This window comes from Symphodus melops (genome assembly GCF_947650265.1).
Source record: "Symphodus melops genome assembly, chromosome: 16".
In the NCBI taxonomy this organism is placed as follows: domain Eukaryota; kingdom Metazoa; phylum Chordata; class Actinopteri; order Labriformes; family Labridae; genus Symphodus; species Symphodus melops.
Genome location: NC_136706.1, coordinates 18,897,431 through 18,920,805, shown reverse-complemented (window position 1 = coordinate 18,920,805; position 23,375 = coordinate 18,897,431). Strand labels below are relative to the sequence as shown.

The 23,375-nt window shown below is 42.7% G+C and overlaps 1 long non-coding RNA gene across 1 annotated transcript in view; it reads left to right on the top strand.

The window, feature by feature from the left end:
- The first annotated feature begins 878 nt into the window (after nt 1–878).
- LOC306836971 overlaps nt 879–23,375 on the top strand; it is a 41,764-nt gene continuing 19,267 nt past the window's right edge. The window contains exons 1-3 of the long non-coding RNA XR_013780837.1: nt 879–938; nt 1,427–1,488; nt 4,774–4,837. This is a non-coding gene — a long non-coding RNA (uncharacterized lncRNA). The remainder of the gene's footprint in view (nt 939–1,426; nt 1,489–4,773; nt 4,838–23,375) is intronic.

Genomic DNA, 23,375 nt, shown 5'->3' with positions numbered 1-23,375 from the left:
TTTTTTTTTTTTGCTTTTGCTGTCTTCAGGGACTCGTGCAGTAAAATGCAACTAATACAACTTTACGGGGTTTGCTGGTAAGTTGTCTAAATCCATCACAAAACATGCTAACGTAATTTCTGAACTGAAGCACGTTGTAGGCCTATAGTTTTGTTCAATATTTAGAAAATAATGATAGGCCTACATCATTTTACATCGACCAGCTGCTGTACACTGCCACAGAAAACAACCGACTAGTTAAATTGTAGTTTAAACTTTAAAATGTTTGTAATTATAAGAACACCACACATGAAATCGTTCGTTTAATTGGCTCATGTTAGCAAAACTAAATAGAGCTATCAAACCCTAAATTTAGGCTACTGTCTCCTGCCTCATAGTATTATATTTAACCCACAAATATTAAAGCAAAAGTGCATTTCTGTCTCTTCAAGTCAAAGTCAAAGGTGAGTGTGACTGCTCTACAATGTAAAATGTCAACGTTACACCAAAACGTGCACGACACTGGGTTTCTTTAGTTCAGTCATTTTCTATGTAAAATCCACAAGTCCGTTTACGTTCACATTTTTATTTATATTTGTAGTCCTATTTTCCGTTTTTTTTCCACAACAGTTGTGTCTCCTGTCAATCTCGGCCTATTGTTTATTTTTTCGTTTTACTAGAATCATATCCAACATTTTATTTTGAGTATTCTTCAACCAAAATTGTGTTGTTGCTTGACATTTCAGGTTTGGGTTCTGCGAACTTTCCAGAGAGATTCTTTGATTATGCGAAAATACTGTAAGCTTATGTATCCTATCCTATCCTGTTTTTTTTTTTTTTTTTTTTTTACATTTATTATAATTATTCAGTAACTTTTATCCTGCTATTTTATCTCCACCAGAGGACACTGTTGCTCCAAAAGCTGACACTGGTCTCTGCAGCCATGTTTGGATCAACAGGTAACAAGTCTATAGAAAATCTTACATCGCCTGGTTGATGATTGAGGATTATTCAGATGCATAGGCTATTAACTGTGCTGTTAAGGTCAATCTATAGCAGCAGCATTGATTGAAGAGCGTTGGTGCTGTTTTAGTTATTAAACCAGGTAATGTAATTTTTTCAATTCATATTTCAGCTATTTTTGAGAAAACATGAATGTTGGGGGAGGGGGGAGCAATGTTGAAAAAAAACAACAAAAAAACTATTGCAAAAACAGAATAAATCAGAAACACTGCTGCCTTTAACAAAAGTTCCTCCACAGTTATTTATACAATTAAAATGGTCTTACTAGTTCATGAATTAATATGACTTTTCCTGCCTGTATCTGCATACTATAGAAAATAAAATCAACAATTCTGTATGCTGACAGTATTCAGTCTCTTCGTGTTAATATTTTCTGTGGGTGGTTTGTGCATGTACAAATGTGACTGTTTGTGTGTTTTATCAGGTCCCAATTCCCTGGGCTTTGCTGCTCACTCTCATCTTGCTTCCAGGATGGAATCATTTTTTGTGAGTATAACCGACCAAGTATGATTAGTTTATCAAACGCGTGCATATGTATTTCACAAGAGAGAGTCCAAAAAAAAAAAAAAAGTAGTATGATTAATTTACCAGCACTCCGCAGGGTCAAGGAAATTGATGCAGGATAATTGGGCACATAGGGAATCCTTGGCAATTTGTGCTTTCAGACTATACTTGAGAAATTAGATGTCAGTGCAAATGTGAAATTGCTCCTCAATGTTCTCAAAGATTCCATGAAAAATTTAAACATAAATCTTAAGTATTTCCAGCAAAGGGATTTTTTTTTTGTGCCAACTTGAAATGAAGCCCTGTGAAAATGATCTGAATGAAGCGAAAGTGTACGAGGGGGGAAAAAAGACATCGGAGCTTGTGTAAAGTTGGGGCTGTACTCCGAGGAGGATGTCGGTCTTCTTGCTCTCGGTAAAATCCTCATGCAAGAATTCATTAGATTCTTTTTGACAGGAAGTAAAGTTTGAATTCATCTGAAGACGTGTTATTATAATATTCAAGCTATGTACACCTATAATGCAAAGTATAACTCAGACGGTGCGGTATAGCACATTCCTTTTTTCTCTGCGTGTCTTTGTAGAAGTTAGAAGGTACAAACGTCTCACATGTGTAAGTGTGAATGAGAATTAATAACACAATAGTTAATAATTGATTTGTTTTACCGTATTCAATAAAGTTCAGCAGGTCATTTATAAAGTTGAAGTTTCAGAAAAAATTTTTTGTAGCATCTTTGTAAACCATTGCATTTGAAACTTTTCTATGCAGTGCCCCAAAATTACATTTAATCAATTAAAATTCAATTACAATATGACTGAAAATGAATAAATCATCGGCATCACTGAGTCTGTTCAGAAACTTGTTGGAAATCTTATATTCATAAAAGATCAAGATAAGCTGATTGCTTAAAAGTCTTCCTCCAAACTCCTAGTTATATTTAAATGTTAGTGTTTATTCCTCATGGACTCACAGTGCAAAAGAAAATGCTAAACAAGAATATTTTTGGTAAGCATACTACATACTGACACTCTGGAAAACGGCTTCATTTGTCCTCATTAAAAGCTTAAAAGTCCATGAATAAATAATCATTAAAGAGGATACTTCCCCCCCTTTCTTTTTTTTTTTTTATCTTCGGCCTTATGCAAAATACGCTTGCTGACTAAATAAATATACTCCATAAAGGCTGTTTAGAAGCATGCCCTCCCCCCTCCACTTCCACACTTAGATAAGCTGACATGCACCTAAAGTTCAGGTCCTACAGTGGCTGTTGATTTTGGAGGGAAAAATTGGACCTCCGAGAGTCAACTTAATGCAATTAAGTGAGGATGATGAGTCTTTCCCTCTCTGTGCTGCTTGAATCAGTAAGCAAAACTTAAAGGCGAGAAGAAAAGAAAAGAGCGGGAGATGAGTGCGCACAGACCGGTCCCAGCGGTTTAATTATTTTAATTATCTCTCCTCTTTCAGCTTTCCTAAAAAAGAGGCCATTAAAGGATGCCCGTTTGGGTTAATCTGATTAAAAAAACAAGATGGAGGGAGAGATGAAAGGCTGCAGATGTCAGTGCTAATCAGGGGAGTTAAAACTGCTATTTGTGAACTGGGACGGTTGTTAAAGTGGGTAGAAAGTGCGTGCAGTGTGAGTGTTTTTTTAAATACGTTTTTCCTCACTTCAAAACACCTCCTATCCCGCAGCCTCTGTTGATAAACTCAAACCAACACCATGTTTGATTCTCCGCCGCGCTCCGTAACTGTACTGGCAGCAGGTCAGGCAAGCGCAGCTCGACTGGAGAGAGCGATAGTAAAAGTTTAAGTTGAGTCCCCGGTGATATGGTTTCGTTTTTCAGTTAAGGAAGACGCCATTTGAGGAAATGATGAAAGCAACTAAGCAATTAGCACACCAGAGTGAATGTTTCTTAGATTTTTCAGAATGTGGGCCCGTAAGAAACATCATTATTGATTTTCCACTCTGTGTTTTTCCACTGTGAGGCTAAAGATAATCATAAAGAGCTTTTCATCGCAGCTTTTTTAATCCTTAATTTGTGATTTTCTTATAAAAAAATGAAGACAAGCTGGTAGCTTTTAAATTCATATGAGCTTGTGTGAGGTATTTACTTAATCCAGAAATCATTTGTAGTGCTTCTCATCATGCAGACTGTCTCATTCTTTCTGCAGTGTTTCAACGTGTGATCTCGTGTTCTGGTGGTTACTGTGTTCAACACATGAGAGTAAACATGTTTTGGTTATGCATGCTGAGGTTTGAAATATTGGCAGCCTAAACAGAAATATCTGAACATTTCTTGAAACAGGTAGCTTTCTAGTGCAAATATGTTTAAATGTTGCCCCTGAACTTGCAAAGATTTTTATTTATTTCTGTTGAAAAATAAATGTTATGTATAAGATTGAGAGGATTTTATACGGTGTGTGTACAGTATGTGCATCAACTCTGTCAGCGAGCAAACCAAACGCAGCACTGTCAAGTTTGATATTGCAGCAAGTTGTTAAAGTTCTCCTGACTGCATAGCTTGACATTTGTTCAGCCAAGAACGAGCACAAAACCAGCACAGGTGTTGAGCCACAGCATGGCGAGAGGGGGAAAAAAAACAAAGATCTACTTTCAAACTAAATCAAGCAGAAGGAATGTCCTGAGTGTGTACAGAGATGGACGGGAGCCCATGCAATATTAAAGCGCCGTGTCTGGCAATGCCAACCGTGCCACTCCTCTCCGCTGCTCCCGCCCTCCCGGCTTCCCGGCCATCGGCTCTTCCCTCAAGGTGACACTTCAAAGCGGGCACGCAGACGTGGCAGGCCTGGCTGTCGGCATGTAGCCAGCCCCCCCTCCCCCGCCCCCTCCTTCTTCCTCTTTCTCTCCCGCCCACCACCCATTCTACCCCCACCACCACCTCCACCTCAAAGACACAGCCCCTACCCCTGCTGGGCCAGGTCAGCGCCAAGATCCACACCGCTCGCCGCCTCGGGAGCCCCTGTCAAAAAGCTCTTCCCCACAAGCTTAATTAATAAAGGGCCATTCCTAATGCAAACCCTCTGAATCTGCAGCCTGTTTCCCTCCCATCCTATTGGTGAGTTCTGAGGCCTCGACAGAAGGCAGACAAGGAGAGGAGGGCTGGTTAGGGATGCATCCAAATCATTTGAATTTCGATGATTGGGATTCACATGCATTATTCTCCTCGCTTTATAACCTATTTTCTGTGTTGTACAGTGTGGCTGCCTGCCTGTCTCCGTGTTTTTTTTAAAGATGTCTCTCTTCTGCAGATGATTGGAGACACTCGAACCAAGGAATAAAGGGCTGCTCTCCTTGGCTTGTCTGACAGGTGGGGTAAGAAAAACCTAAATGTGCACACATACACACACCCAGTCTGCATCAGCTGGGTCCACAGCCTGTAATCACCTCTCAAACCTGGTGGGAGAATTTTACCAAGCACGCCATGATCGATATTTGCTGATCCGTCTGCCGGTATCAACCTCAAATAAAAGCAGAGAGCAGGAGACAAGGCAGCACAGGCAGGTCGTGGGGAGGTCTGCAGCAACCCCGTTTGATGTCTGTGAAAGCACTCATCAGTGTGTAGGACTGGATTCATCTCGGCACGGCGGGTCACCGCTGCCTCACCCCGAGCAGCGCATGGCTGATTGTCTCGCTGTCGGGGCGTGCAGGGTTGTTGTTTTCCGAGGTGAGAGGACGGATCTTTTCCAGCAAGCTGGGCTTGGTATTTTTAATAGGGCCCAAGCTCCGGCACCTCACAGGCCCGCTCAGGCCGACACGCTGATGATTAGGAGGGAAACTCGTCCAAAATTCACTCCTCCTCCCCCTCCTCCCCCTGCCAATACTGAGCTCATGTTGTTACTGTATTTTTATTAACTGCATATACTCCTCATCCACTGCATTCTTGATGGGCAGAGCAGGGGGGGAAAAGTGCAGGCCAAACAACCCAGAGTGCCTCACGATGCCGTGGTTAAATGGTACACGGCTCTGAAACATAAGGTCTGCGAGGATGAGCGCAGGCATGAGAACATTGCGGCATTTAGGGCAAGGAGCTGGTTACGTTGGCTGACACACTGATATAATTAGGTCGTTATGAATAAGAGAGGCAACAGGGAGTGAGGGTGTGTTCTCAACCGCGGCCATTAGAGAAATCACAAAGGTTGTTCTTCGCAAAAAAAAAAAAAAAAGGTCAACCCTCTCCTTGGAAAAATGCACACTTTTTCCCCCTGCTGGAACTCAAACACATTTACTCAGTGTCCTACTTGCGGAGTCCTTAACAGTGTTGTTCTAAACCCCAGAAGCCCTGGCCCTTTAAGCGAGCTAACTGGGGTGGTTGTAGGCTCAAACCAACCTTAATTAGTACACTTACTGCACAGCGAGGGCAGGTAGGAAGGAGAGCCTCTGCACTGCAGTTTCCCTAAGATTAAGCCTCTTTTCAACGAGGCTATAACCTCCCACAATGACGCGGTAATTAACTTCATTAGCTTTTCAATTCTCTTTTTTGTTTTGGCAAAGTGGGTGAGGCTTAGTTTTGGCCTCCGTTGAGATAAAAGATGCAGAAATGGGTTAATCTCATCTGTCTGTGTTTCCCTCTCAACCAATGTTGCTGTATTTTACGACGCTACCTGCTGTTCATCTTGGCGACATGCATGTGCATGAGCGGGTAGTAATGAGTCAGGCGTCGGGTTTTAATAAGCAGAGCTTTACCCACAGATCCTTCTGTGATTTGCATCCATGTCGGACACGAGGCGTAAAGCAGGGTGATTGATTCATGGCTCGTCCCATATTGGAGCGAAAGAGAGGGAGGAGAGAGAGAGAGAGAGAGAGAGAGAGAGAGAGGAAGGCCATAGATTTATTATCAAGCTCAGCGACAAAGAGAGGAAGAGAGTGTGCATATGTTAATCCGTTGGCTGAACGATGATCAAAGACTGGAACAAGCTGAGCCCTGCTGATCGCCTCGGGGCAAACGATGCTCTCCAAGCAGCTGGGAAAGTGTGCAGACGAGGAGTAAACACATAGTTAGAAAAATCAATAGCCGAGGTTCAGGCCGTGGCCTGGTGTGAAGGTCAAAAAAAGAGGCTGGTGTCTGCTGCGAGTGGAGGGAAGTCTGGAAACCAGGGGCGCTTTTAGACCAATTTAGAAGAAGTGATGTGCTTACAGCTGAGATGTGTCTAGGCTTGAAGGAAGTTCAAGCTGAGGTTATGGCAGTTCTGGTCAGCTAGGTGAAGAAAAAAAAAAAAAAAAACACCATGAAAAATAACAGTTGTGGCTCCGACTCAAACATCTGAGGGTTTGAGTCATGGGTGTGTTTAGGAGCGACCCTAATCAGCTCATTTGGGTTTCAAAGGAGGAAGAATTGTCTTTTTAGTGTCAAAACAGCCTGAGTGGGTCTCGTTTGTTCCTGAGTTGATACCGTAGCTTTCTCTTTAGAGTGACCTGAAACTATTCCCACAAGGCCTCATGCTGGCTGGATGCTCTGGGAATTCATGCCATCTCTGTGATCTCGTCCTCAAGGCTCTTTTTTTTTTCTTTTTTTTTTTGAATTCTGCATTTCTATTGTCAGAAACATCCGTTCTCCTATATGTCAAGATGTAAACATTGGAGAACGGTTTCAAAGAGAGCTCTCCAATCACAGCTTCAACAATCTACAATAGCTGTAAACAAATAAACTGTCATTGCTCTATTCATTATGGATTCACATCTTTGTTTGCCTTATAGCTGAATAATTAAGATGACTTAGCTTTTTACCCTCCAGCTTTGGCGTCTTTTGACTTCCTTCACTTCTGAAGCGGATTGTTTTTGTGATTACTCACTTTGTTTAATCTGGTAATGATGGCATCCCCTCAGGCTAAATGCCTGATTTGTGCTTACCAGTTTATTTATTCATTTGTACTTTTGACGTGTTAATCTGCATAAACGGCACAGAGCTCCTTCAGGACCCCCAAAACATCTACCTGCACCTGTCAATTACGACAAATCTGAGACCCCAGGAAGCAGCCACCCTGGTCCCCACACCTTGGTCGGGTTATAAGTCTGCCTGTCAATCAGCTCGGCTCTAACCGCGTCTGTCAGTGAGGTATTGATATGCAGCTCTTCATCTCTACCTCAAGCCTGCAGCATTAATTGAGCAGAACTGCTGCTAATTATGATTGATGACAGAGTGTGTAGTCCTGCAGAGCAACAGTCACTACAGTACCACTTAAAGCAGCGCTCTTGTTTTTACTCTGAGCTTTCCAGTGTCCACGACACTTTCCACTGTTTGCATAAATCAGCCATTCTCAAGCTGTTTTTTATTTTTTTTTTTATTATTATAATCCTTACTAAATGTTTTTCTAAGCCAAAAAAACCCTTTGAGCTTCAACACAGATCTGAGCCATTACTAAATAATCTTCCTCCTGATGATGACAGTGTATAAATGCTCTGATTACTCTGTTTTTCACCTTATTCTCTGCTTTTTAAGCTGTATTGCTGAATTTCAACCATTATTAATTTTTAAAAGTGTGTTGACATTGAATAACCAGGCTGGCCGTAAACACAGACGCTGTAACACAAAACTTAAACTTGATTCACACATTTGCATGAAAATAGGACATACAAAATACCAAATGTAATGTATTTTAAATGTGTACCTCTCTCTTGGCACTTTTTTAACTCCAATTAAAAAACGAATAATTGCTTTTTTAAACGCAGTTTTTAGGATTGAAGAGTTAAAACCTTGTTGTCATGCATGATGGGAGTAGATTGATGTCTAGCACCTAAATGCAATGCAAGTGGTCGACAAAGAACACATTCCTGGACAAAATGAGTAGATCCTAAAAATAGATTTTTGGATGAGTTTTTTTGTACACCCCGGTCTGACATTAGAACAACATTCATGACAATCTGGTGAGTAAAAACCAAGCAGAGGAGATGTTGGACAAAAATACAACTATGCATGTTGATACTGTCGCAGTATTAAAAAGACAGCAGTCACAAGTTTGACTCAGAGAGGATGTTGACCTGGAGGGTTGACAACAGACTCAACGTCAAAAGAAGCTGGTTGACCTCTCGTGCTGCAGCCTGGCCATTAGTAAAACCTCTGGTGACTTGTCGGACAGTAGGAGACCTATAATTTGCTGCAGCGCGGCTCGGTTAGCCCTCCAGCAGGCCTCTGGTTATTTGATGCAAATGTTCCCAAATGAAACGAATGGGGAAATATCAACAAGCTCTGAGTAATTGCGACTGATAAAAAATGCATGGGGGTTGTGGTGCCGGACTCGCTTCCCGCAGACGCAGGGAGTTATCTCTCATTACCCGGACTGTGATAAAGTGTACCAACTTTGCCGTCAAGATAAAGTAATACATTCAGCTCTGTCTAATAAAGCCTGCTGCCTACTCTGCACTTGCTTGTGAAATCCATTTGCAGCAGTTTGTTATATGGGAGAAAAATTGTTAGTGGCTGCAGCAATTAATTTAGTTTCTCTATGCTTTGACACTCGTCTCTGCAGTTAAAATCCCTGCACATGAAGTCGAGATGAATTATTTGATGTAAAGCCAAAATGATATACAAGTAAGGAAGCACAGTAAATTAAGATTTTAAAAAGCATCCGTTCGTTGGGGTACTGTTTATTCAAATATCAGCTTGTTTGCGGCGGCAACTTATCTTTATGTTTTAACTGTGCCGCAGTCCAACACGTCAGTGCTTTATCCATCGCCTCCATGTCAGCAGTCAGGACAGGCTCTGATTTAATCTGCCATGCAAAACAGCTGTTTGGCTCCAAGAAATCTGAATAATAAAGACGATGACACGTCTGTCGCTGCGAGCACAGCGGGGGTTCCAAACTCCTCAAACCAAAAACACGAGACTAGATTATGAGGAGTGGTCTATGGCAAAGATGAGCAGCTTTTCTACACCCTCTTAGAAAGTTGTAGTCATTTGAAAATCATTGGAAGGAGAGTAGTACAGCAGGCGTTGTTGGTACATTGAGATCAAAAGCTGAGGAAAGTTCAACTGAAAGATGGATTTCTGCAAGCTGTAGCATAAGTGCTACGATCAAACACTTACAAACATGTACAGCAGTAAGTGAGTCAATGCAGCTACTGGTCTCCTTGTAGTTTACTTTGGTTGTAAATTCACTGTTTACAGATTCCAAGTGATCATACAGAAAAAAAGATTATTTGTATGTTAGTGTGTATTTCTTTAGTCCCTTTACTGTATAGTCCTCACAAGCAAACTGGAATAAATGTGTTTTAGGTCGTAATATTCATACTAAACAAATGACAAAGTGTTGGACAATGTTGTTTTCAAAGCCGTGTTGGGTTGTAAATAATCTTAGCTCATTGCTCTGGCCTTTTTTTTTTTTTTTGATTATTTTTGATTTTTTTGATTTTATGCTTTCCAGTTCTTGGGTTTCCATAAAAATGCATGTAAAAGCAAATGGAATCAGGTTTTATAGTTAAGTACATTTACACATAGAAGGACTGCGTTACCTGCATCTGCACGCTGTCATTGGCTGGAGGAAACACACTAACTCTCCACCCAGAAACGTCCCGTGTAGACAAAATCAACCAACACATCAAAATCCAGGCAGAGCACATCAGGGTCTTTGTAGACAGTCACCACCACACATGCAGGCCCGTTAGTGAGCATCGAGTGGCATTACTTGTCTCGTGTGTTTTTTTAAATTATTTTTTAGGAAAAAGCTACTGACTCTTATCTTTAAACATAAGCTTTAAAGAATGTGGACATGCACATTTCTCAACAAAGCAAAAAAAACATATTCAAGAACTTGTGTTAGCGCTTGTTGTGCTCCGTCCTTGTGAATTCTTCCAACATTCACTGTCAAAAATGAACTCTGTTTGGTGACAGAAAACATTTCTGTGACTTATGACATGTGCGTGTAGCCCATGCTGATGAAAGGATCATTGGCAATTCAGGAAAAAAAAAAACTTGACTTCTCAACCAGGGCTAATGCTTGTGGCAGTGCACTGACGTCAACAGCTGTTCTCAAACAAGCCCTTTGATGACTCATTGACAGCAGAAGCTTCCGATTGCCACTTTGACTAACTGGGGAAATGTCAGCGTGTGCGCTCGGCGGAGGCTGATCACAGTCCCTCTGCAGCTCCCGCCTGCCACAACAAGGCAATGATGAAATAGCTGTGGTGTTAATGGATGTGAGAGCTATCTTGACCCTTTCCAAAGAGCAGCCTCTCTGTCTCCATTAAAAAGGGCCTTTGCTTTGGTCTGGATCAGATCCCTGGCTCTCTCTGTGCTACAGGGAGTAGCCAGACAAAGGTAATTGTACGCCTCCTTTGCCCCTCCACCTCCAGTCAGCACTCAGGGGAGCGCCTGTGGAGGACGCAGATTTTGAATTAGACAGAAAACACACAGACAAGTAATGATTAGGTTATTAGCACTGAGGTGACTAATTACCTAATTGTACTGTCAAAAGAGGGAGCAGGAGGGGGAGCCGGGCTGCAAGGTGAGGAGAGGAGAGGGGAGCAAAGGAGAGAGTCGGGTTCATCTCCTCTCTCCTCCTTCTCAAGGCTGGGCTACAGGGTTGGGGTCCCTCACTACGTTTCTCTTTCCCTGCGGCGTCCCCCCAGCCTGCTGTTCAGGTCCCAGTGACATCTGCTCGTAGCATGGCGTGTCCTCACTCCCCCCCCCCCCCCCTCAGAGGCCGGAGTCCCCCCTACACCCCTGTATGCCTCCCTGTGCAGATGTTGTGGTCCCTGGGTCCTTCTTGCAAGGAGAGCGTCAGGCCTGTTTGATGTGTGATGAAACGGAATCAAGCGAGCCACTCAGGGGCTCAGGGAGCAAAAGGGGGAGAGGGGTGAGGAAGGGTACCAGGGAAAGATAGGAGTGAGGGTAGGGGAGTAAGGGAGGTGGTGAACAGTACAGGGAGGCAGGGATGTTGGGATAAGTCTCATTACAATATCAATCAGAGGCCGGTCACAGAGCACAGGGTTTGGGACGTCCCTGTACTGGAGGTCAGAAACCTCAGGAGAAGTGTGATGGAAGGGATGAGAGGGGAGGGAAGGAGGAGAGGAGAGGAGAAATGAGGGAAGTGGAAACAAACAATCGGGAAACCAATAAAGGAGATTTGATTAAAAAAAAAAATATTTATTAATTTTGAGATGAAATTAAAGTTGAGGAAACAAGAGGAGGAGTTCCTATTAGAGGGGAAAACAGGAAGCAATGTGTGGAGATGAAGATGCATATGGACTGGAAGGAAGAGAAGCTCTAATGAAAGTCAGAAACAAGGAAAGACTAGGTGAGAGAGACGAAGAATTGAAAAGAGGGATGTCAAAGGGAACAAAATGAATGTAAAAAGAGGCAACATTCATAAGGAAAGGTAAAATGAACAGTAGAGGATGCAAAAAAGGAAAGGGGCAGCTGACAGGAGATGAAATAACAGAAGAAATGGAAGAGGATAAGAAAAAAAAAGAGCATGAAGGAAGCATGAGAAGATGAGCGAACATTAAAGGAGAATTGAAGAAATGGAAGAAACAGAAAAGGGGAGTGGTAAACATTAGAGGAAACAGGGTGCAAGTAAAGGAGACCAGTAAGGGGAGGAAGGGACAAATGAGGAGAAAAGATATTCGGCAAGCAGATGAGAGGAAGCAAGAGGAAAAAGAAATTAGATGAAAAGAGGCAAAACAAAAGAGAAACAAATCCGAGAGACTGATGAGAGGAAAGGAAGCAAGAGAAGAGGAGTTGGTCGCAGCGTTCTCTCATGTCTCCTCCCTCTCTGTTTCTTCCCTCGTCTTCTTTTGCTCTGCGTTCCTCTTTATTCCCTCGTTTTCTCCGCATCGCGCTGCCTAATCTCGCTCCCTGTGCAGTATGTTAATTATTGTGAAAGAACCGAGAGTTAATGACGAAGAAGAGGAGAAAAAGACGATGATGATGATGATAATGATGTGGTTATGATTACCACTAAGTGCGGGCAGTATTGCACCGTGAGGAGAAAAGTTTAACGGCAGGAAGTGGGTGAAGCAGCGCTAACAGGGGACCAGGTGAAGCGATGGATAGGTTAGCAGTTAAAGATCAAAGTGAAAAACAAAGGCGGATTTCAAACGGGCCCAGAGAGCTTGGCAACAGATCCGCGGCTCCTCTGATAATACTTAGATCTATAAATGTTTCTTTTTTTTTATTTATTTATTTATTTTCTTATTTATTTTTAAAATTATTCATCGCCATAATAATTTGGGCCTAACAAGCACTTGAGGGAGACGGCTTCCTTTTGCATCTTTCTCCCCCATTCCTTTAGTTCCCCGCTCCGTGGTGCTGGGAGCTCGGGGATTTGGGGGCACTATTAGAGAGAATTTCTTTTATTTGCTGCTAATGAATGATATGCATGATACTATTTTCTTTTTTCTTGTGTACTTTGTGGGGGTAACCGCGAGGATCGGGGCAGGAGCTGGAGAATTGGTCTCTTTTTCAAGGCTTTGTTCATTTAACCCTCTTCTTGCCTTCCGAGCAAGTGCTACGAGTTTGTTATCGTCACTTTGCCGGATTTCCAATTCAAATGTGCAATCATACTTCACTTGACACCAGTGATACGGCAAAGCTTGACTTTGTTTTTCTATTTTCAGTTGCACTGTATGTTTAGGAAATATGGGTTAACTGGTCTGTAGATACAGGAGAAGCACAGCAGGTCTGTAAACAGCTCTGCCACCAAGAGAAATAACTGCACATTTATTGTTCTTCATTCTTAAAAGGATTCTGACTCTTGTTGTTTTTGTCCATATAGTGTAAATACGGAGGGATTTAGTCATCCTAATGCTGTGTTGACACTGAACATCTTTTACTAATCGGTCTCTCAGCTTCGAGAAAAACCTGACTGCACGAGTAATTAACTTATAACAACATGGATGCTCGAAACTGAATATAAATGCTGAACAAGCAAGCAAATGGCTGCATCCTCTTCTTAACATGTGATATGAAACAACAATGAATTACATTTAGCTGGAGATAAAAAAGCATTTCTCATAATTACACAGTGTCATAAGATCTCATATTGCGCTGTGTAATGGACAGAAGCTGAACTGCTGCACTGTTCATTGTAAAAGGAGTCAGTTTTATCAGGTATCTGCAACAACAAGACAAAGAAGTACAACTTAAAGGCAAAGATCCCGGGGCGCTTGTGGTGAGTGTACGCACTCTGTAAACGGAGAATGTAGTCCTTTAAGTGGACGGCCCGGGTTCAAATCCCACCTGTGGCTCCCTCCCACATGTTATTCCTTCTCTCTTTCTCCATGATGACTGACTGTGACGGTCGATCTAAAGCCCCACAAATATCCTATTATTAATAAGTGATGACATTTATATGAATAAAGAAGAGTAATGCTCAGTCTATAGCACAGTTTAAAGTCTTGAAAGTTTTATTGATTTTGATAAGACAGTACCAAACACCTTTTTAGTTGACGTTTATTGTTTTAATAATATTTGTTAAGATTTGGAGGCAACAAAACATTGACACTGTTTTTGAAGAACTGTCATGAATGTTGGCAGGATTCATTTGTCCTTATCAACAAAAAGAATAGTTTTTGTGAGCCCATAACGTCTGCTCGTAATGTCACAGTGAGCAGAGTATTTATTTAGCACTTTGTGTAAAGATTTTTATTTTCACTGGGGAAACACTGACCTTCACTTTTCATGCAGGAAATAATGTGAATCCCTTTTTAAATTGTTGTCTCCATAGACTTTTAGAACAACCATACACACGCATGCATACATAGAGGAACGGAGACGTGAGCTCTTTTTCCTGCAGTGATGGTTGCAGCACTATATTCCAAACGTTAAAACAGCAGCAGGCATCAGGGTTCTCTGTGCGGGTGTAAACATGGCCTGATAATGACCTCCCTCCTGACTGTGTGGAGTTGCTCCTCCTGGCCCTGTCCCTCCTCTCTTCTCCTTCTTTGGTGTGATATGTGCGTCGGCTCGGGCTCCGAAAAAAAAACAAACAAAAAAAACTTTTGAAGCCTCTTTGCCACCTTCTGCCTAAATCGGCATCTTCAGATGGGAGTTGATGGAGGCGCTATTTTCTCCCTTTGGAGCGACTGCAGGAGAGGTTGTGTGATGAATGTTTGAGCAGCGGTGATAAAGCTGCACTTTTCCCATGCTGAGAGTCATGCCAGAGGCTTCACGCGCCTCGCCAGTCAGGAGGGGAGAGTCCAGGCTTGGCCGCCCTGATCTTTACCTCCTACAGTCTGCTGTATGGATGGGGCTTCAGGGAGCTTGAGGGGCAAAGGTCGATTGTGCAAGTACAGAGCAGCTCCATAACCCAACTGACAAGAAAGACGTGTGTGTGTGTGTGTGTGTGTCTTGATGTTCCTGTTCACATCGATGCCTGCCCTTTCTTCTCTGTTAGACAAGCACTAAAACAAACTTTGTACTAATATGTGTAGACACAGAAGACTCGTGTTGATGTTTAATTCAGCCCTGTAAATGACCATCAATTAATAAACCTCATACTTCAGTCTTCTCCATGATGCATGAGCAAGCGTTTAACTTTTAATCTGGCAGCAGCGATGTCGACACATGCTTTAGTCTGAATTTAAAAACCACCACAGATTGACTCAATTAGAGCAATCCAGTGCAATACATCACTCAGACGCAACGAGGAGATGTTAAATCCTCATCTTTGCGTCTTTGTTTGTTTTCTGCGCAGCTTGTTGCTCCCCAAACCCTGAACATCTGTGCAGAGGGCGGGGACGTGGGGGGGAGGGGGGGTGATGTGATGGTAGGCCACATGGGGAGGGGCCTCCTCTCCCTCAGTCTGTCAGCCCACCTGACTGCTGCTGTGGCAGGCCTGCCCAAGGCAAGACCACAGGCTAGGGCCTCCTGTGGGCCTCCAGCAGGGCTCGCCAGCCTCCCCAAGCCCATTAGAGCACCCCTCCTTCCTACCTTTGCCCAGGAGGCCCCCACCCAGCCCTGCAGCCCTCTGCCCCAAGATGCCATCGCTCTCCATCCTTCTCCACTCAGCGCTGAAATAACTCTATTGTTTTCCACTGTTTGCTATGTTGTGTCTGTAATGGCAGCGGTTTAGGGGCATGTTTTTTCATTTTTATTTATTTTCTGCCTTTGCCGGCTTTGTCCTCGGGCTGCAAGTTTTAAATCAGGCTCCTGAGAGGCTCCAGCTACCATTGGTGTGAGAGTATTTTTAGGGAACAAATTCCAGGAAGACCTTTTTACAGTTACTGCACTAATGTGCTTTGACTGTCAAAGCTTCCACTTTATCCACCATTCCCCTGAACAGTCCATCATGGAGCACGGTGGAAGCTCTTTACCTGGATTCAGTGGCTCATAGCAGAGACAATAGCAGGAAGTATTGCTGTTGTATACTTTCTATCTCTGGCTCTTACATCTTTGATTTAATGAGATCGTCTCGGGAGCGGCTCCGATTCTCAGATGTGAGGTGAGCTGGGGGTGGGGGAATGATCAGATATTCTGGATATCCTGTGATTCTCTGTCTATTTGAGTCTTTTTGATCTAAATGAAACTACAGGGTGCAGAACGGACCGTGCATGTGAACCAGATAGGCGACTTTGCATACGAGCTGCAGAAATACCAGGAGAGCAAATTCATGTTCAACCCCAGTCGTGGATGCAATTTGCAACCGTGAGCTTCTGAAGCGAACTGTAATGGTTCAATTTATAATTAATCATATCTGATTTGCCAGATTGCCATAAACTTGGGGAATATAAATTTGGGTGTGTTGGGGTTTCAGACTTTTTTTAAGCATTAAGTATTCATGATCCTTGATGGATATATAAACTGTGGTAAATCCATTGCCTTGAATATTGATTATCTCTAATTAAAAATGCCGTTTGGTAAGAAGGTTAGCAGCTTTCTCTGGCCAGCCTCGCTCCATCATACACTTTAAAAGTATTTTCTTTTTATTCCTGACCTGCTTGTGGCGTTCGCTGCCACTTAGCCGTCGAGCTCTTTAACGAGCGAGTCATTAGTTGTAATTAGGATGTGGTTAACTGAAACCCATCACAGTGAAGGATAGCGCTCGACTACAAACAGCTGTTGATTTTCCTGAGAGGGTCCTGCTATCAGGCAAACACTCCCCTGAGCACACTGAGAGCATTCGACAATTCAAACACGGTCATTCTTGTTTACTTTTGGGTATCTGATGAACAGATGCAGAGAGCTGTATTCTCACCGTACAGAAATATAAATGAGCCAACTTTCATAGAGAACTCACTTTCAATGTTTTTACTGCAGGTTAAATTGTTTTTCAAGTTTCTCCACTCTACACGTCGGCCTTTCTTTAAACAATCCCCAGGACTGGAAAAACAGTTTTAAAAGGTCAAGCTGATTCGATGACTTTTTGATCCTGACTGTGTAGAACTCTTTGTCTCTCTTTATGCCTTAGTATGAATTTTATTTGTGTCAACAAAGAGTTAACTTTGTTAACTTATCCAGTCCATTTATTATCAATGTTTTCTCGTCTATGGTACAACTCGTCGGCATGTCAAAGCTTTGAAACACACGCAACAACGCTGAAACCAAGACGGCGCTGAATATTACATAAATGATATTGATGTGTTTTCTACTCTGAGGAGCCAGAGAACATACGTTTTTTGAAGCAGACTGTAAACATGTTTATTTCTGCTGTTTAAAAAAAAGAGTTTTGTATGGGACTTCCGGGGGTTTTCAACCAGCCTCAAGTGGACAGTGGAGGAACTTCACTTCTTTAAACTTCTGATTGGCTTTATTATTCTACAGCAGAGCTTTTCTGATTGGCAGTTTCAATTGCGACACTTTTTTTTTTTTTAAATGAAAAACATTAAGATTTGAATCTGTGATGAACAGAAATATAGTTAAACAACTGCAAACTTCAGTGAGCTATCTAAAGTGTGTTCACCGTCATCATCTGGACATACAGTACCAAGGCCTATCCTTATAACCTTTTATTAATCAAGGGCTGTTGTTAAAACCTTTGCACCTTATGAGAAACTACTTTATTATTTCTCACTGTTTAGTCTTACTTAAAAATACTCATAAATAAATGTATCTTACCTGAACCTTTACGTTTTGATGTTGCTTTCACTTTGAAAGGCTAAATTGTATTTTAGCAGAAGTTCACATAAATCCATGGTGAGCAGTTCTTCGTTCTGACACTCTTTGACAAAATCAGATTACCTAAATCTGTCGCAGTCTTATTTTGTTTTATAATATCATTGTGTGAGCTGTTTTCAACTTATCGGAGAGATATATTCGTATTAAAAGAATTTTACAAACGAATTTAAGATTGAAATTCCATTACTTGAAATCAGAGAGCTGGCACACAGCTGTTATTGCCAATGCGTGCGCTGGTGCAAAGGAGGAGGGGGGGGGGGGGGGGGTGCAGCTGAGGATATGCAGGTGCACAGCGAATGTGACAGAAAGGTACATAGACAAAACAGACGGAAAGTGCAATAAAAAACACGGGAAGAAAAGATAAAGAGGAAGAAAGAAATGACTGAGCGAGACTCGTAAGTGGGAGTCGCGGGGCTCGGCATAAATCGTGGTAGATTACGGAGCCTGTGGAGATCTTTCGACTTGTGTTCCTCCTCTTCCTGCCTTCTATTTGACATGAGAGTGAATGAGGTAATCCACGGTGCTCAGGGGTACACAGGCTCTGCTCCCATCTGGGCTTTGAACCTTTTGCTCACCTCACGCTCGGGTCTCTGGTGTGTCGAGGTACAGTGGAGCATGTCAGACAAAGAAATTAAAGATGGCAGTTTACAGGGAAACACTCTGCTCTTTTGGTAACACGGCTCTAAGAAGAACCTGACAAATTGATTTAAAAGGATGAAATACGTTCCCCATCCCACAAACGTTTTCCCCTCACCTTTTAAAACATATTTACCTCCCTGTCTGCTCCCGTTTTGTCACTTTGGGAACGTTAGCGTACTTTGTGCACGCTTGTGTCTGTTTGCATGGTTCCATTTATGTACTCATTCATTTTTCATGCTGGTAATGGCACTTCTTTGCAGCTATTGCTATCAATCGGGGGCTTTTTTTTTTTGTTTTGTTTGCGTGTGAGATAATATACGTGAGTGCATACAGTGTGTGTTTTGAAAGTGCTGTTCTTGCATGTGTGTTTTCAAAAGCAGGACTGCAACTGTTCCTTTGTTGCTTACAGCTGTCCCACATTAGGGATCAGCTGCTATTCCCCAGGCAGTGAAGGGTTTTCAGAGGCTCTGCTAATTGGCTGTAATCTCCTTTTTAAACTTGAAAGCCTGCAACCCTCCAGCCTCGCAGTTTACAAGCAATTAATGCAAGGAACACCAATATTGCTGGTCACAACTGGTGTACTTCTGTCCCCTTCTTCCTGCAGTTCCCTCTTATCCGAGCTCACGCCCGTCTTCGAGGCGGATTGACTCCTCCTGCATGGCGGGCCCGAGCGTAAACAGCTACCCAGTAGTGAGGCCTTCTGGGGAAGAGGCTCTGCGGGGGGATTTGGTCTGAATCTTGAAGTGTCCGTGGGGATGATGGCGGGATTTGGGGATCGGAGGGGCTTCCTTCTTAGGAGCTGATGAAATAATAATGCAGAGAGTTGGTAGAGGCTGAAATTTGCACATGAAAATCCTCTCCCTTCGCGCTGCTTGCGTCTAATGTGCCGCCGATGACAATCCCTGCCTCTCACAGTTTATATGCAAATGAGTTCTCTCAGCTTCCTCCTCCTCAGAGAGTCGGCCAGCCGAGCTAGAAAGAGCGAGATAGACGGAGAGATATAAAGTGAAGGAGACAGAGTGGGGCTTTTTTGTTGTGTTTTGTTTGTGTTTGTCTTGTTTATTTTTAAAAGGATTTTTAAAAGATGATAATATATTTTAATTTTTCCCTTTGTTTCCTTTTTTTCCTGAAAGGCAATATGCAGATTCTCCGAAGAGTTTGAAATGCATGACTTTTCTTTTGTGTTTAATTGGAACATAATGCCGGTAGTCTAAATAAAGTGTTTGTGTGAAGTTTGAAATGGTTGTATAATGACTTTAGTTTTTGGTTTTTTTTCTTGACAAACAAGACGTATCTTCCCCTCAGGAGTCTCCTCCTCCTCAACTGTCTGACTATTATCTATTGATGTAAATGCTTTTTCCTCTCCATGACCTCGACTCTATCTGGTTCTTTATCGACTCGCCTCGGCCTCCTGCTCAGCCTGCCATCTTTCTGAGATACGAGCTACAAAATGGAGTAAATGGAGCCATACATGTAACACTGAGACTCCAAGAATTAAAACCACATAGATCCAAACCGAGGAGTTAAGGATTATAATAAATTATTCTTAAACATTAACAATTAACAACCACAGGGGGTTACATCATGAGTTCACTCCCAACCTTATCAGACTACTACTTAAACTTGTGATTTGCGTTTGACACTTTAGAACAAATTTGCCTAAAACGGCCTCTTTTGTACTCAAAGTTGAGGCATTAACAGCCTCTTTAATGTGTAGTGTAGTGTCAGGCTCTGCCAGGACGGATCCCACACTTCTAAATGATATTTTTAAAACCATTAGCTAGCAGTAAGTTGTTGTCAAAACAAGAAATTGGCTGGAGGTTTCACTGTCTTTTGTCACTGATTTTCTTTTTTTTTTTTTGCTTTTCCCATTCAAAGTAAATAGAGTCCAATCAGAGAGAGGAGGGGTGAGATGGAAAGAGGAGGAAGGGGGGGAGGCTTCATGTCAGCCTGCTCTCCTAAGTCACGGCCAGTTAGTTAAAGCAAACGCAGGCGTACCCTGGAGAGAACGTAGGGCGGCGGAGAGTGCCAATCACAGCCGAGCCCTGGGCATTCTTTGGTACAGCTCGCCTTGAGCAACTTTTTATTAATTTAATAAACATCCCACAGAGACGGAGCCGTGTGGACCTGCGTACCCTCGCAGACAACAGCACCGCTCAGGCCTAATGAGATGTGCTACTCACACACACACACACACACACACACACACACATATTCATACATAACAGAAAATGTGCACACACTTTTTGAAAACACACAAGCATGCAGCACTTAGACTCGGTCGCTCAAAAGACATGGAGGAGGGGAGAGTGTTTCCCTGTGCTTCCCCTCAATTACCAAATGTGCATTTTCTCATTTAGAGATCTTGGTATCTCGACAAGAAGACAGTTTGGGTGTTTGGGTTTCATGCCAGCACAACAGAGGGTGAATAGGATTTCCATTTGAGGCACTCGCAGCATTGAAAATACGGACATCTCTTTCCCAGAAACTTTTCTTTGCGAGGAGTTGATCCATAGAAATATTCACTTCACTTTTACATAGTTTATACAGGACTGGTGCACTGAGCGTGTGTGTATGTTTAATAAAATGATATGGCATTGCAACTTACTTTATTATCCAGTAATTTAATATTTAACCACATTTTCAGTGCTTTGAGTGTTACATATTAAAATCATTTAATCCTCAGCTCCGGGTAGAGATCTTTGAGATAAATCTTCAAAACACAAATTGAAACACATTAACCTGGCCAGGCGACTTTTCTTAGTTATTCTTGAAAAAACTGATGCAATAGCAGCTTTGACACTTGTAAGTATTTAGGTGAGATCTTCAGCCTCCGGCCTATACAGTGCTGGTTTTTCTCTGCCACATCCTCAGATAATTTCTTGCTACTACTTTCCCTGATATAATTAACTTCTTATGCCTGTGCCAAATAAACACGCTCTTTGAAAAAAACTATTGCTCCATAGATTATTTATTTAGTGTGTGGTTATTTCGAGATAGTAATGTCGTTTTTCAATGCATTTAGATTTTTCCCTAAAAAGAAAAGTAATTGAGCTCTGTTGTGTCGGGTGTGAGAGGTGGATATCTCACATTTCCAGCGAATGAAACCTTCTGTGGGTTAACTGATCTTTCTAACTTGCACACCATCTCGAAATAAACTTTTCTCGTCTGCCCCCAAAACTCTCCTCAGACACAGAGTCATTAGGATTCTGCAGGCGACGAGGCGATGCGCCAGGGGTCCGACCGAGAGCACGAAACATTATGAAAATAATAATGATCTCACTTTCACGCTTGTTTCCTCCTGCCCCGGCTGCTTATGGTGGGCATCAGTGTCGATGGGAGTCATTAGAAGGGTCGGGCTCTTCTCTCGACTGATGAGGAGAGGCTGCAGCAGGAGGGACCAAGGGAGCAGGAGGAGGACAGACTCCGGCACGCTAACAACCACAACCATCATCATCATCGCCATCGCCCAGATACCTGCTGCTCCGGGGAGACGCTGCCTCCTGTCAAACAGCAGAAGGACACCGGTTCGCCTGCAATGCGAAGTCGTGTGTGTGTAAACGTATGTGACTGCATCTGCTTGTGTAGTTGTGTGTGTACACGTGTGTGCAAGTGTGTGCGCGCATCCTGCTGTCTACATAATTTCTATCCAGTCTCGCCTCACTCTTTGGCTTTGACTGTTCACTCCTTTTTCTCTTCCTTCACCTCACCCCTCTGTCCCCCCTCCTCCTTCATTTCTCACTGTATCACTCCATATATTCATGAATTTTCCTGTTTATCATGAAAACTTATGCATGAAAATAGAGGGTGGGAAGAGGGCTAAAAAAACAAAAACAACAACAACAAAAAAAAAAGGGTGAATGTTGATGGGGGGTTTCGTCTGGTCCGGGTGCAGCGCTGTACAGGCAGCACTGTTCTCAGGGGACTTATACAAGAAGACCCTGGTTCCATCTCCCCTTTTTTCATTTCCTGTCTCTTCTCTCTTTCCTTCCTTCCACCCTTCCGTCTTTTTCCCAACATTCATTCCCCCTTTTTTGTTAGCCTGCCCCCACCTCCCCGCTGCCTTTCTCTTCTCGTCTCTCCTTCAGTGTCAAAGCCAGTTACAGGCAGGGGAGCTCTCCTTCTTAAATAATTCACAAGTTGATTAATAGACTCACAAGGGTATAATTAGGCAGGGGAGAGATGGTGGCTAGTGTAACCAGTACAGTGCTTAGGGGAATTAGGGAGCAGGGTTATTGAGGAAATGGAGAGTACCAGTTAAAAAAATAAATAAAATAACGTGGCGTCTGCCATACTGGACTCAGGGAAGAGATGAAGAGGCAGGGAGAGGATGAGGAGGAAAAGGGGAGGGGGGGCACCTTTTTTTTGAGGCTATGCGTTGGATATGAGGCAGCCTCTCCAGGAGCACGGAGCCCAGGGTTTGTTTGATGTGGAAATTGGACAGTTTGAATCCGTCTCCTTTAATTTTTCACAACTTACAGGGCCCCCCTGGGTGCCTCACATTCCTCTTATAGGATATAAATTAGATTTCTTTTTTTTGTCTTCTCGCTCTCTCAGTTTTTAAACCCCTTTTTCCTTTTTTTTTTCTTTCTTACGCATTACCCAGGTACCCCTGTTATATTTTTCTCAGCGCCTTCGTGCTCACTGAACAGAGTTGCAGTTTCACCCCCGATGTTTGTCAAACAGTCAGTCATCAGCATAAAACTTCACTTATGTTGCCTCTAAGGCATCTTTTGTATTCTGTGCTTTCCGCTGCCAGACTGGTCTTCAAAACAAACAAACAGAACAATGAAACAACAGATCTCTCTACTCAGTTCAGACATCGTATTTCTGTTGTGGTGATCCGTCTGCCTCACTTTTGCTGTTAAAATAAAATGAAAAGAACCAACGGAAACGCACTCAGACAGGTACAACACAGTGCCTTTCCAGTTTGTGTGTGCTTTACCCCTCTCCTTACTGGGAACTTCTCAGTGAGTTAAAGCAGTATTGGATACACACTGCTGTTTCTTTGGTTTGCGTCGCCGTTTTTTATTTCATTGTCGATATCTCAGATTGCTTCCTGCGGTCCCGCTCAGCTGTGCTTTTTTTCCCTTTTTTGCGCTCAGGATTCGCCAATATCCAAACAGACTGATGTGTCCATCCCGGCACGTAGTGTTGGCTCTG